Source organism: Scyliorhinus torazame, chromosome 18 (assembly GCF_047496885.1).
Source record: "Scyliorhinus torazame isolate Kashiwa2021f chromosome 18, sScyTor2.1, whole genome shotgun sequence".
NCBI lineage: Eukaryota > Metazoa > Chordata > Chondrichthyes > Carcharhiniformes > Scyliorhinidae > Scyliorhinus > Scyliorhinus torazame.
In genome coordinates this window covers 4,886,649-4,902,021 of record NC_092724.1, presented here as the reverse complement: position 1 = coordinate 4,902,021, position 15,373 = coordinate 4,886,649, and positions in this window count along the sequence as shown.

The window sequence follows — 15,373 nt, the reverse complement described above, 5'->3', positions numbered from 1 at the left end:
CTGTTACTGCTGGTGACGGTAAGGTTTCAGCTGATTGCCCCAAGCAGTATTTTAAAATGGTTCTACCATCGAGAATTCACTGAGTTGTAATTCTTTGGGTGGGAGGTGGTATCTGATCTTCCCATCGCCTTTTCGTTATTGATTCTTTGACGCTCAGCATCAAGAACTAAATTAAAACTGTCGCAGCAGACTCGGATTAACAATGTTCCGTCAAAAATTTTATTTTTAAAGATCAAGACTGTGAAAAATCTCATCAAAACAGTGAAAGGAGAATAACAGAATGGACTATCAACGTTTCCAAAGTATTGGTGACAGCAGCAGTCACAGATCATCCCGAACTAGCAGTGTCAACATGAACCTGATAAAAAAGACACCAACCCACTGTGAAATAAGTACATTCATGGGTCCGTCTGCTTCAAGTAGATAGGAATAGGCGTAGGCAGCCTAGCCCAAATACATGAATAGGATGGGAATAGAGGGATAACGGACCCCGGAAGTGCAGAAGATTGTAGTTTAGTCGGGCAGCATGGTCAGCACGGGCTTGGAGGGCCGAAGGGCCTGTTCCTGTGCTGTACATTTCTTTGTTCTTTGTTCTAAAGCAAATGTCTGTATGCATCTTAAAACTGGGCAAAATGCTCCATTTGGGAGACTAGGGTGCGTTTTAACCAAATGGGAACGGCCCCACGGTGAGTGCGTTTAGCCGTGTGATTCCCGGTGCTCGCAGCATCGAGAAACAGAACACTATCGAATGTGCCTCTGGTTAGATACGGGCCTCAGCGGGAACGCTGCATTTCCTGCATTCAGGAGCCTCACTCCTCAGTGCAGGGAGAAATCGGGATACCATGAGGAGATCGGGATGCCATGAGGAGATCCCAATGCGACCCCCAAATGCACTCCAAGTCCCAACTCACTGTAAGGGGGTCCTCAGCCCCTCACATACCTGTGCTGGGCACCCCCCCCAACCGATCATTGGCGCACAGAAAATGCCAGCTTGGCACTGCCAGCTGGCGGGGCACCTGGACACCTTGGCAGTGACATTCTGGCACCCAAGTGGCACTGCCAGGGTGTGAGGCTGGCACTGCCAGAGTTCCCAAGTGGCACCAGCCGTGGCAAGTGTACCGTCCTGCCCAGAGGGCATGCACCTGGCGACCTCCAATCTCCTGGGAGACCCCCATGAGTGCCGCCCCGTCTGGTCCCCATTTGGTTGAGACCAGTACTGAACAGCTTTCACCCAAGGTCTCCGAGGCGAAGGGGATAGCTGCAAACGTCTCGGTTACCTCCGAGGACTGTATATTAGAGTGAGATTAGCTGTCTTGCTGCAATATGCAGATATTCCAAAAAGTTTTACATCACGATCACGTTAGAGCAGCAATGGGGGTCTGAGACAGGCCACCCTGATCTAAAGGGGGGTCACCCCGAGTCCAAGGACTCGGCACAAGATCACTACCCGCTACTAACCCCCCCCCCGCCCGTCCTGGACAGCCATCCCCCAGGCAAGCCGGATAGTGTTCAACGGTTTTTCAGTGTTTGTTTAGCCACCCACTTCCCCTCCGCAGCCTTGGCGCCAAGCCCACATTTGTCAATACTTGCAGTAATTCACGTCCGTGAGACTCCTGCCTGAGAGGATCGGAGCATCGTGGAAAGGCAGAGCACACTGTGCCCAACCCGCTAATCACAGTGAAATGCATGCAAGCGCTGGTTTTGCATACCGCTGACGTGGAGAGAAAACCTCTTTATGGCCACCCAGGGGATCAGAATATGGTGCCCGAATGGGAGCTGGGCACCGACCTCAATTTTGGCCGGACGCCTGATTCTTCGCCCAATCGCTGTTCGCGTTTGTGGCATCGCAAGGCAGAGAATTATGCCCACCATCTTTAACCATGAATTTTCCATTCCAGAACTAAAGCAAGGTTATACTGATTGAAGGTGAATAGTTGGGGTGGTTACTGACCATAAAGTAGCTTTTTTCCAGTTGGATTTAAACAATTTGGTGGATTACTGTAAGAGATGTTAGAACGTGCAGGTTTTCAGAATCAAAGTCAGTCAGTTTGGTTTGACAAGCAGTGAAATGTGTGTTAATGAAAGTTTCTGCATCCACGATACACAAACTTACAGAATCCCAATTCACCAAAAGCCTTGGGATGGATTCTCCGGTGGCCGACGCCGGAATAGTGTTTGGTGATCGGCTGGAGAATCTGAGTTCCCGACCAAATCAGGGGCGGCACCGCTTTCGCGATGCTCCTCCCCCTCCAAAGTGGCGAACTCTAGGAGTACGCCTATTCCGTGCCACGTATCGACGGCCTCAGGAAATTGCCTGAGGCCCACTCCCCGATGCGCCACCCCGACCAGTCAAGTTGACGACGGCGTCGGTCGTGTGCGGTCTCATCCATCGGGAACTCGGCGTGGTGGCTGCGGATTCAGTCCAGCGTCGCCACAGTCGGGGGAGGGCTGATCCGTGGACTTGGGGTTGAAGAAGGCGGAGGCTATTATGGCCTCCTATTAGGAGGTCATATAAGTGGGGGCAGGTCAAAGTCCTTGGGCGAAATTCTCCGTTATCGGCGGAAAGTCCGCCGTTCAGCGCAAAAAACGGCGCAAATCCGACTTGCGTCACGTCGGAAAAATTGGCCGAAAGTCTCCGGCCCGAAATGGGCTAGCAGCGACGTAACGGGATCCGCGCTTGCGCATGTGGTTCACGCCGTGCAGCGTCATACGCGCCGCACGGCGTGACGGCTCTTAAGGCCGCGCTGCTCCCCCCCACCCGACCGGAGCACCCGACTGGATGGCTGGCCGCCGCTCAGCCCCGAGGTTCGAGTCACGGGATGTGGAGGCGCTCCTGGACGCGGTGGAGCAGAGGAGGGACGCCCTGTATCCCGGGCACGGCCGCAGAGTTGCCCCACGCCACAGCCGGCGTCTGTGGAGGGAGGTGGCAGAGGCCGTCACCGTTGTGGCCCTGACACCACGGACAGGCACCCAGTGCCACAAGAAGGTGAACGACCTCGTCAGAGCAGGCAGGGTGAGCCTCCCCCATATCCCCCCTCCCCCATATCCCCCCTCCCCCATATCCCCCCTCCCCATATCCCCCTCCCCATATCCCCCCTCCCCCATATCCCCCTCCCCATATCCCCCCTCCCCATATCCCCCCCTCCCCCATATCCCCCATATCCCCCCTCCCCAATATCCCCCTTCCCCTATATCCCCCTCCCCCATATCCCCCCTCCCCATATCCCCCCTCCCCATATCCCCCCTCCCCCATATCCCCCCTCCCCCATATCCCCCCTCCCCCATATCCCCCATATCCCCCCTCCCCCATATCCCCATCCCCCATATCCCCCCTCCCCCAAATCACCCCTCCCCCATATCCCCCCTCCCCCATATCCCCCCTCCCCCATATCCCCCATATCCCCCCTCCCCCAGATCCCCCATATCCCCAAGTGAATCCAGCCCTAACCTTAACCTCTGCAATGCACGCGCAACCAATGGCGTGCATTCATATACATGCCTAACAATGTTGCCTCTTACCCCTGCCACCACCCCCCCCCCCCCACACACACAGGAGAAGCGCGCACACAACAATAGGGAGCATGTGAGGACTGGAGGAGGCCCCGCTGATGAGAGGCCACTGACCGAACACGAGGAATGGGCCCTGGAACTGGCTGGCGGACCTGAGGACCAGGAGGTTGCTGATGCAGAGGTCGGGGGCGTACTAGCAAGTGAGCCACCGACAGCCCATCCCCATAACCCCCCTCCCCTATATCCCCCTCCCCCATATCACCTGATCACTGCCTGATGTCTAACCATGCATGCTTCATTGTGTATCGCAGGACCAAACGTCCAGGCACCCATCCCCGCAGATGCAGACCGCCCGCAGGATGCCCCTCGGAGGCCACGGGAGACAGAGAGACCCGGACCCCCCAGCATGCGACGCCCGCAGGATGCCCCTCGGAGGCCACGGGAGACAGAGAGACCCGGACCCTCCAGCATGCGACACCCGCAGGATGCCCCTTGAAGCTCACGGGAGACAGAGAGACCCGGACCCTCCAGCATGCGACGCCCGCAGGATGCCCCTCGCACACCATGGGAGACAGAGAGACCTGGAGCAATAGGGAGACGACACCCCCATCACGTGCGGGAGCGAACACCCAGCGACGAGGGGGGCAGCCACAGGCCCCCGTCACATCCGAGCCAGGACACCACGACCCAGGACACCACTACCCAGGACACCACTACCCAGGACACCACTACCCAGGACACCACTACCCGGGACAGCACTGCCCAGGACACCCCTACCCGGGACAGCACTGCCCAGGACACCCCTACCCGGGACAGCACTACCCAGGAAGACGAAATACCGGACAGTGACTCAGAGTGGATGGGTGGAGCCGAACCCCCACCCCAAAGTGCCATGGACTCAGAGTGGGACGAAGAGCGCGACACAATGCCACTGCTGTCACCAACACCCTCCACCATCGCAGAAACACTCACCTCGGTTGGGCACTTTAGTGATGAGGCGTCTGCTACACTCACTGGTGCGCACCACACAGCCGTCCCGGTACAGCAGGTGGAGGTAGGAGCAGCAGAGGGGCCGGGCGGTCGGAGGGCAGCCCAGCCCAAGCGAACATCTGCCGCCCAGATGGATCCCGGGTTCTTGGAGTTACCACACCCACACATAGATCCGATGCAACCACCGACCCGGAGACGAGCGAAGAGGGTGACGGCCGGCTTGCGGCGGCTGCAGTCGCAGGTGGAGGAGTCCACCCGCGTCTAGGAGCTGGGAGTGGTGCCGGTCAAGCGTGCCACCCAGGCCGACACCGCACGGGTGGCGTCCGCGGTGGAGGCAATGGGTGCGACGGTGTCAGACATGGGGAACGGTTTGCGAGACCTGGGGCTTTCCGTGCAGGCGGCGTCTGTGGCCCAGGACATGGCTGCCCTCTCATAGGAGGCCATGAGCCAGTGCCAGCGCCAGATGGCAGAGGCGCTCAACACCATAGCCCAGTCTCAGCAGGCCATAGCCCAGTCTCTGCAGGCCATGGCCCAGCCTCAGCAGGCCATGGCCCAGTCTCTGCAGGCCATGGCCCAGTCTCTGCAGGCCATCGCTGAGGGCATCGGCGCCAGTGGCCATGTGCGAGCTGGCGTCGCACTGTCACAGACAGGGTTTGCCAACCCCCTGGGCTCCATGGCTGCAAACCTGCAGACCCCTGTCGATACCAGCACGGGCCGCCAGGACTGGCAGCGCCAGATGTCGGGGAGGCGTCGGATGGCCAGTCCGTTCGCATCCTCCACCCATGTAGAGGCCTGGGGGCCATCGGGCACCCCGAGGGAGGAGGAGGTGGTGTGGTCCGTCCCGGCTCCCCCTGTAGGGGGAGGTCCCGGAACACCGCAAAACCTCGGACTCCCCCCCTTCCGTCCCAGGTGCATCGGGTGGGCAGCGGGCAGGACAGGCTGGCAGCTCGCCATCCCAGTCGCCCGGTCCGCAGCCTGGCCCATCTAGGCCAGGACGCCCCAGGAAACGGCCGCCAAAGGGATCCAGTGTCAGAGGGCAGGAATCACAGGAGTCCACCTCCAGTTCTGCTGTACCGTCTGTGGAACCACATAGACGTAGTCAAAGGGCCCGTAAGGCCAAACAATTAGACACTGAGTAAGTTGGCACGGGTGCAGGGCACAGATGAGTTTTAGGGGCTAGGGCACGTGCATGAACTCCTTTGGTTATTAAAGTCAATGTTACACCTACAGAAGCTGCCTTTGTGCTCTGTCCAAAGCGTGCGGGGGTGTCATGTACGTTGAGCGCAAGTGTGTGTGAGGGGTGGTCTTACCTCAGCCCCAGCTGAGTCTGCCCCCTTCCCCCTGGGCCGCCATCAACATCCCCCCAGGCAGAGGGCGGGACCGTGCGCTGCAGTGTCACAGCCGCATGCAGGGATGGTCCGGGTGGATGGTGGTACTGTGGCCATGGGTCAGACATAGTCCAACGATGTGGAGCCAGGAGCTCACCGCAGGGCGGGTTGTCATCATCCTCCATGGCCTGCAATAGACACGCGTCCACCCGCAACTGTGTGAGCCCGGCCCGTTGTGCCGCAGGTGGATCGGCAATGGGGGGGGTGGTGTGCATGCGGGTGGGGTGGGTGGGGTTGGGAGGGGGATGAGGGTGCTGGGTGGGTGGATGGGTGGGGGGTGTGGGTGGTCAGCTGTTGCCATGGTGTGCGGTCTGTGGCCATACTACCCGATTCCCACGCCCATCAAGTCAGTGAAGCGGGCGGCTATCAATCTGTCCCGTGCCCGCTGGGCCAGCCGGTAACGGTGGACAGCCACCCGCCTGTGTCTACCCCGTCTGCCCTGACCATTACCCCCATCCCCCTCATCTGGGGAGGACTGCGCCTCTTCCTGCTGCTCCTCCACTCCGCCCTCCTCTGCCTGCGGCACATCGCCCCTCTGTTGGGCTATGTTGTGCAGGACGCAGCACACCACAATGATGCGGCCGACCCTATCTAACCAATACTGGAGGGCGCCCCCAGAGAGGTCCAGGCACCTGAAACGCATCTTCAGCACGCCAAAGCACCTCTCTATCACTCCCCTTGTCGCTACATGGGCATCATTGTAGCGGTTCTCCGCCTCATTGCGTGGCCTCCGTATAGGCGTCATCAGCCACGATCGCAATGGGTAGCCCCTGTCGCCCAGCAACCAGCCCCTCAGCCGGGGATGGCGTCCCTCGTACATGTGGGGATGGATGACCACGACAACACGTATGAGTCGTGTACACTGCCTGGGTAACGGGCACAGACGTGCAGAATCATCATGCGGTGGTCGCAGACCACCTGTATGTTCATCGAATAGGTCCCCTTCCTATTGGTGAACACGGCCCTGTTATCTGCAGCTGGCCGCATGGCGACGTGCATCCCATCAATCGCGCCCTGGACCATGGGGAACCCGGCCACGGCAGAGAAGCCCACGGCCCGGGCATCTTGGCTGGCCCGGCCCACGGGGAAGCGGATGTAGCGGTGCGCCATGGCATATAGGGCATCTGTCACTGCGCGGATGCACCGATGCCCCGATGTCTGCGATATGCCGGACAGGTCCCCACTCGGTGCCTGGAATGACCCCGTTGCATAAAAGTTCAGGGCCACCGTAACCTTGACGGACACGGGGAGAGGGTGTCCCCCGCCAGTGCCACGCGGTGACAGGTATGCCAGCAGGTGGCAGATGTGCGCCACGGTTTCCCGCCTCATCCGGAGTCTCCTCCTGCATTCCCGGTCCGTGAGGTCCTGGTATGACTGCCGGGGCCGGTACACACGGGGCGCCCTCGGGTGCCTCCGTTGCCGTGGGGCCGCGACGTCCTCCTCCCCCTCCTCGTCCTGTCGGTCAGGTGTCCCTCCAGCCTGGGCGGCTGCCGCCTGTCCCTCTGCGGAAGCCTGCGCCGCCTCTCTGGCACGCTCCTCCGCCTCCTCCTCCTCCTCATCCAGGGCAACATAGACGTTAGCGGCTGTCGCCACGGCGGCCAACATCGCTGGATGATCGGAAAACATGACGGCCTGGTGGGGGGGAGGGGAACGACGACATGTCATCATTGCCCATATCCCCTCCTCCCCCCAGCCAGGTGGCATGGACCACATGGGTCCAACTGTTGGAGGCTGGCACCAACTCACTTGCCCTCGCATCCCCCTCCTCGGCACGGACCCCCCCATCCCCCTCCCCGGCACGGACCCCCCCAACCTCCTCCCCGGCACGGACCCCAACCTCCTCCCCGGCACGGACCCCCCATTCCCCTCCCCGGCACGGACCTCCCCATCCCCCTCCCCGGCACGGACCCCCCATCCCCCTCCCCGGCACGGACCCCCATCCCCCTCCCCGGCACGGACCCCCCCATCCCCCTCCCCGGCACGGACCCCCCATCCCCCTCCCCGGCACGGACTCCCCATCCCCCTCCCCGGCACGGACCCCCCCATCCCCCACCCTAGCATGGACCCCCCTCCCGGCACTCCCCCAGAGCCCAGCCCACTCTAACCACCCCCCCCCCCCCCCCCCCGCCGCACACACACACACACAACCCGAGACACACCTGTCCTCACACATCCAGACTGCGGCCACGCCATCGCCTGCCCAGAGCCAACCCCCCAGGCCGTCACTCACCTCCACGCTGGTCGGCGTGAACCTGGAGCACCGGGTCACGCCGATGAAAAGGAGGTTTGATTCACGTCGACGTGAACGGTCATCACGTCGACGGGACTTCGGCCCATCCGGAAGGGAGAATATCGGCAGGCCGAAAATCGGCTGCCTCGCGCAGACCCGTGACATTCTCCGACGGCAGCGGCGACATTAACGCCAGCCGACTTTTCTCCCTTCGGAGACTTCGGCAACCGGCGGGGGCGGGATTCACGGCGGCCAACGGCCATTCTCCGACCCTCTGGGGGGTCGGAGAATGACGCCCCTTGTGTTGGGATTGGAGGCCTGGAGGTGGAGGTCACAGCGCAGGTGCCTGATGATGGAAGTTCCTCACGAAGGCACCTAGGTCCAGACGGTCAATGTGAAAACCTTTGCATCCTGAATCCACCAATGAAGCTGCTGGCTGTCGTGTTGGGTGTTCCGATGCACAAATGATCCAACACGGCTGTAGATGGTACAACTCTGTTTTATTGTCTTAACAACGACAACTACTAACTGCTGGCTTGGGTACGTGCTTCACCAGCTAACCTGTGGACCCAGCCCTATCACTATCTTAGTGAGGCACTCAGCACATGGTGTATGTCTGAGTGACACGCTGTGAGCTCTGTGCTCTGAGCTATCTCCTGGTAGAATGAGCGGGAACTGTGGTGTTCCCTGTTTTATAGTGCGTGTGCTCTCTCTGGTGATTGGCTGTGATGTTATGTGTGTGCTGGTTGGTCCAACTACCTGTCCATCAGTGTGTGTGTGATTGCACCATGATATGCTGATGTGGACATCATGACACTGGCTATCCAAACACTGAAGATTCCAAACCTAGAATGACGGTGAAGCTCTGTCAAAGCTGGAAAATTGGAGGGTTTGGATTGAAAAACAAATTTTCAGACTTTAATCCCTACTCAACCCAAATCCACCCTTTCTTTAGGTTAAAACACCCCCTTAGTGCCAGAAGAATGAATTATGGAAAAAAGTTGTAAATTCTCGGATTCTCCAGTCTTCAAATGGAGGCGAACGAGAGGGAAATTTTTAGATGCATATAAAATGTGAAGTGAACTGGGACTGGTTAATCCAGAGCATGTAGGTCAAGTCAAATGTCAACTCTATAATAAGGAATGTTAGGCACCAATTGATGTAGGCACCAATTAGTAAAGGACAAGTCAGGACTCCTATCTGGAAACACTTTTCACCTTCCCATTAATATCTGGAATGATGATGTTTCAGGTAGGGGTAAGAGGAGGCAAAGATTCCAGCATTACTCAGAGACAATTGGATGTTGCGATTGGGTCAGTGGCATTCTACAGCTGAATTACATAGATCACATGGGCTCCCTCAACCGCAGTTATCTTTGTGTTCCTTGTGTTCTCGCCCCAATTTATTTAGGTTGTTCAATGATGCAGACACTTTGCATCTTCCACGCATCCAGCATCCAGCCAGCATGAGATTGTGGTTATCGAGGTAAAGCAGTTCTCGGGACATATGTTCAAAACATGCATCTTGGTATCACTTCTAACGTTATCTTTCCTGCCTCTGCAACTATTATGCTACGCCTCAACTATATGAGCCTTGGCCCTTCACCTATATTTATCAATAAGGAGAAGATGTGATTCATCAATGATAATTCTCTGCAATGAAATGAATAACACCAACTGCAAATCAATAATTAAAATAGTGCTACTGTGTATGAAAATGTTTTTGGATTAGAAAATGCTTGTCGACTCCTATACGTTGTCAACTAAATTAAGAGTATCGTCAGTCCAATAATTGAACAAAGGAAGTGAAAATTCAGTTATTCAATCTTGTTAATTTGACAAGGCAATCGGTATGAATAGGTATTAAATTATTCAGCAAAGGCTTTTGTATTGAATTAATTTTCTTTATAATTGCTTCAAAACCATTGATTTAAGAATTCCGCAAGACTTTTTCTGCTCAACGGCCATGAAGATTCCTTCACACCTCCAATTCCACTAGAAACATTAGATAAATGGGGCAAGATTTTAGAGTCGCCATGGTGACTCTGCTTGCACTTTTCCAGATGGAATGAAATAATTGACACTTGGTACCAATTGTGCCAAAGGCCCCAAGTGGCAGGGTGGATCTTATGAATTGTATCCCCCAAGGCAATGATTTGCCAATGCGTTCCATTGCTGTTACTGCAACAATGTCATCACCACCTTTTCTCTGGAGTCCGAGGATCTTTGCCAATGAGCACTTTTGAATAAATGAAGGGAGTTCAGTTGATACAAGCCAGACTCTTACAATATGGGGCGTCATTCTCCGCCGACGGGAGTCTCCGTTTTGCCGGCGCCCGGGGGTTTCCCGGCGGCGTGGGGCTGCCCCACAATGGGAAACCCCATTGACCGGCCGGTGTTACGGAGACTCCCGCCGGCCGGTCAGGGCAGAAATGTGGCGGGGCGGGATGGAGAATTTCGCCCATGGTTAGCCAAATCATCAATGGATGTCCAGAGGTCACCCTACCCACCCAACCCCACTCTCTTCCCTTTTCCCCAAATACAAAGAGACCTTGTACACCAGTACAGTCATCGACAACTTCAATATACAAAGTGCACAGAAATAACTCTCAGCCATTGGTATGGTTGGCATCTACCATCGAGCTCCCAGACTCCGCTGGATTCTCTGCCAGCGGGATCCTCCACTTCGCTGGCAGCGCACTCACGCACACGGATTTCCTGATGGCGTGGGGATGCCCACAATGGGAAACCCCATTGGCTGGCTGCCAGGACGAAGCTCTCTTCGCACCTGGGAAGCAGACGTTTACCACATTTTTAAACAGGAAACTTTTTCATTAAAATGTTGATCGAACGTCAATGCAAATCTGTGGGCACAGGCAAATATTCCACCATTGCAACCCCACCGCCGAGATGGAAATATCAGGGTTAGTTCTCAGCCCCTTCCTCTGTGACTTCACACGAGTTGAAGTGAGATTGCAGCCCAGTCTATCTACCAGCTTTGTCATCTCTTTGGGAAAGTCAATGTGCGATGATATCAAGTGAGGCAATCTCGGCCCTGGCTCGACCGATGAAGCACTCGCCTCTGAGTCGGAACGTCGAGGGTTTGTTGCGCACAAAAGCCAAGCTGTCACTTCAATGTCATTCTGAAGGAGCGCTGCACCGTCAGGTGCTGCCTTCTCTTAGCTGAAACACTCAGGCTGGCATCTTCCACCCGCACTCACTGCTGGGGTCCTCCAGTCTTACCACAAAAACATCAAAGGACTTTTGGCTGCCCCCGTCACATCCCCCCATGGCGGGTCCCACCACAGCAAGGCCAGAAAATCCTGGCATAAATCTTGGCCCCATCTTCCCTCTTCGAGGGACGTGGAAGCTCCAGTGTCACCATTTCACAGGATGTCAGGGATGATCCCCCCCCCCCCCCCCCCCGGACAATATTTATTCCTGAACCAACATCATTAAAGCAGATGATTTGGTCATTTATGTGGTTAGTGGGAGCTTTCTGTGCACAACATGGTTGCTGCATTTGAAAGTACCTCATTGGCTGCCACGTGCTTTGGGACTATCTAATGTCATAAACGGTCTTCTAGAAATGCAAGTGTTCCCTGTTCTCTTTCCTCTCTGCAGGATATCCCCTCCTCACTGAACCTGAAATCATAAACAGGGACTGCTTACAAAGGATTTTTTTCTCTCATCAGATTCAACAGCGTTCTTCAAACTTCTTAAACTACCCCAGCCTCGAGAATAAAGAATTCCAAAAATTTGCAACTCTTTGAGTGAAGACATTGCTCCTCATCTCAGTCCCAAATAGTTAGCCCATTACCCTGAGACTGAGTGCACAGACAGGGAAGGATGGGTTCACCTCCAAGCTAAGTTGTTACGAGGAGTGAGTAAACTTGACCAGAGACTTCACAACACACAAATCAGGATGTCCCGAATGTGCCACTGTACTCATCTTCCCTGCCTTGCTCAGGTCATTGGCCTGCTTGTCGCATTGAATACAGGCATGTGGCAGCAGATTCCTGTGGCTGACCTTCTCCACCACCTCCAGCTGCACCTTCTTGCTTTACTGGCAGGCCCCTTCCTCCAGTCAGCAGGGAACAGTACCTCCCGGTGAATCCCTAGCATCACACCCACTAATGTGATGCGTGATGTGTTGGGTGCTCTGCTACACAGACGAACCAACACGGTTAAGAATGGTACAACTCAGTTTTATTACTATCATTTATTTACAGTGGTAAACTGGTTACTGAGATTCAATCATAACCCTAGAATCTGTGGACCTATTCCTAATACTATCTTGTGGTGGCACTCAGCACATGGTGGATGTCTGAGTGGCTTGCTATGAGCTCTGTGCCCTGAGCTGTCTCCTGCTGGAATGCTCAGGAAGTGCCGTGTTCCCTGTTTTGTAGTGTGTATGCTCTTGCCTGTGATTGGCTGTGGTGTTGTGTGTGTGTTGATTGGTCCGTTGATCTGTCCATCAGTATGTATGTGCTATGATGTTTACCTGAATATCATGACAATGCGGAGCCCAGAAACTGCTTTCTTTCAACTCCACATCATGTCCACAGTCTGGGATTTAACTCAACAGAGATGGTTTCTGCTAAGATGGTAATTAGCCTTGATTATCTCCACAGGAGATTGCAGTTCATTTTTTGCGTTTTATCTCTTCCTTTGAAGTGACTCTGTCTGAAAAAGGTGCGACATTCCATTATCTGGGGGCTAGTTGGTCAAGTGTAAATCACATCAGAGTTTTTCCAGATAGTTGATACATTACTAGCCAGTTTCTACTTGTATGTCCTTTTTAAAAAACACATGACTTTTAAAAATTTTGTGTTGTCCATAAGTAATTTGGGGCTATGATCTGTTGTCATGACACAAGATTTTTTTCTTAGGTAAGGAGAAATTGTCAGGAATAAGCGAATGACTAGGGAAAGAGTAGGACCAGTCAAGGACAGGGATGGGAAATTGTGTGTGGAGTCTGAAGAGATAGGCGAGATACTAAGTGAATATTTTTCGTCAGTATTCACTCAGGAAAAAGATAATGTTGTGGAGGAGAATGCTGAGCCCCAGGCTAATAGAATAGATGGCATTGAGGTACGTAGGGAAGAGGTGTTGGCAATTCTGGACAGGCTGAAAATAGATAAGTCCCCGGGACCTGATGGGATTTATCCTAGGATTCTCTGGGAGGCCAGGGAAGAGATTGCTGGACCTTTGGCTTTGATTTTTATGTCATCATTGGCTACAGGAATAGTGCCAGAGGACTGGAGGACAGCAAATGTGGTCCCTTTGTTCAAAAAGGGGAGCAGAGACAACCCCGGCAACTATAGACCGGTGAGCCTCACGTCTGTAGTGGGTAAAGTCTTGGAGGGGATTATAAGAGACAAGATTTATAATCATCTAGATAGGAATAATATGATCAGGGATAGTCAGCATGGCTTTGTGAAGGGTAGGTCATGCCTCACAAACCTTATTGAGTTCTTTGAGAAGGTGACTGAACAGGTAGACGAGGGTAGAGCAGTTGATGTGGTGTATATGGATTTCAGCAAAGCGTTTGATAAGGTTCCCCACGTTAGGCTATTGCAAAAAATACGGAGGCTGGGGATTGAGGGTGATTTAGAGACGTGGATCAGAAATTGGCTAGCTGAAAGAAGACAGAGGGTGGTGGTTGATGGGAAATGTTCAGAATGGAGTACAGTCACAAGTGGAGTACCACAAGGATCTGTTCTGGGGCCGTTGCTGTTTGTCATTTTTATCAATGACCTAGAGGAAGGCGCAGAAGGGTGGGTGAGTAAATTTGCAGACGATACTAAAGTCGGTGGTGTTGTCGATAGTGTGGAAGGATGTAGCAGGTTACAGAGGGATATAGATAAGCTGCAGAGCTGGGCTGAGAGGTGGCAAATGGAGTTTAATGTAGAGAAGTGTGAGGTGATTCACTTTGGAAGGAATAACAGGAATGTGGAATATTTGGCTAATGGTAAAGTTCTTGAAAGTGTGGATGAGCAGAGGGATCTAGGTGTCCATGTACATAGATCCCTGAAAGTTGCCACCCAGGTTGATAGGGTTGTGAAGAAGGCCTATGGAGTGTTGGCCTTTATTGGTAGAGGGATTGAGTTCCGGAGTCGGGAGGTCATGTTGCAGCTGTACAGAACTCTGGTACGGCCGCATTTGGAGTATTGCGTACAGTTCTGGTCACCGCATTATAGGAAGGACGTGGAGGCTTTGGAGCGGGTGCAGAGGAGATTTACCAGGATGTTGCCTGGTATGGAGGGAAAATCTTATGAGGAAAGGCTGATGGACTTGAGGTTGTTTTCGTTGGAGAGAAGAAGGTTAAGAGGAGACTTAATAGAGGCATACAAAATGATCAGGGGGTTGGATAGGGTGGACAGTGAGAGCCTTCACCCGCGGATGGATATGGCTGGCACGAGGGGACATAACTTTAAACTGAGGGGTAATAGATATAGGACAGAGGTCAGAGGTAGGTTCTTTACGCAAAGAGTAGTGAGGCCGTGGAATGCCCAACATGCTACAGTAGTGAAATCGCCAACATTGAGGGCATTTAAAAGTTTATTGGATAAACATATGGATGATAATGGCATAGTGTAGGTTAGATGGCTTTTGTTTCGGTGCAACATCGTGGGCCGAAGGGCCTGTACTGCGCTGTATCGTTCTATGTTCTATGAGACCAAAACTGCACAATGCTCCAGTGGTGGTCCCACCACGTCAGTGTGTAGCTGCAATAAGACATCCTTGCTCCTGTGCACTAGTCCTTTTGCAATGAAGGCCGACATATCATTTGCTTAACTGTTATCTGTTTTCTGCACCTGTGTGCTTGCTTTCAGCGATTGGTGTACAAGGACACCCAAGTCTTTTTTGTAAATCAATGTTTCCCAATCTCTCACCACTTAGGGCCAGGCTTACTCACTGCGAGTATTCCAGCATGCTACCAGACCCCTCACTCCTAAAGCGTCTTATATTCCAAAGTAATCCAGTCAATCCGTGGGAGAACATTTTCTCATGTATACCCATACCCAGCAAAATGTGACTGTGGAATGCGAAAAACCGTCGTAGATATAAAATAACCTTCGACCTGTATGCTTAGCGCTTGGCAGTGTTGATACATGGAAATAATGCGTATATTTTTATAACCTGCAATAGATAATGCACCACCCAGGATTATGTTTGGGACTCACTGGTGCCATGTGATATACATGTCAGCAGTTCCCATGTGTGCAGAATCTGATGCTCTGTAAATAGTT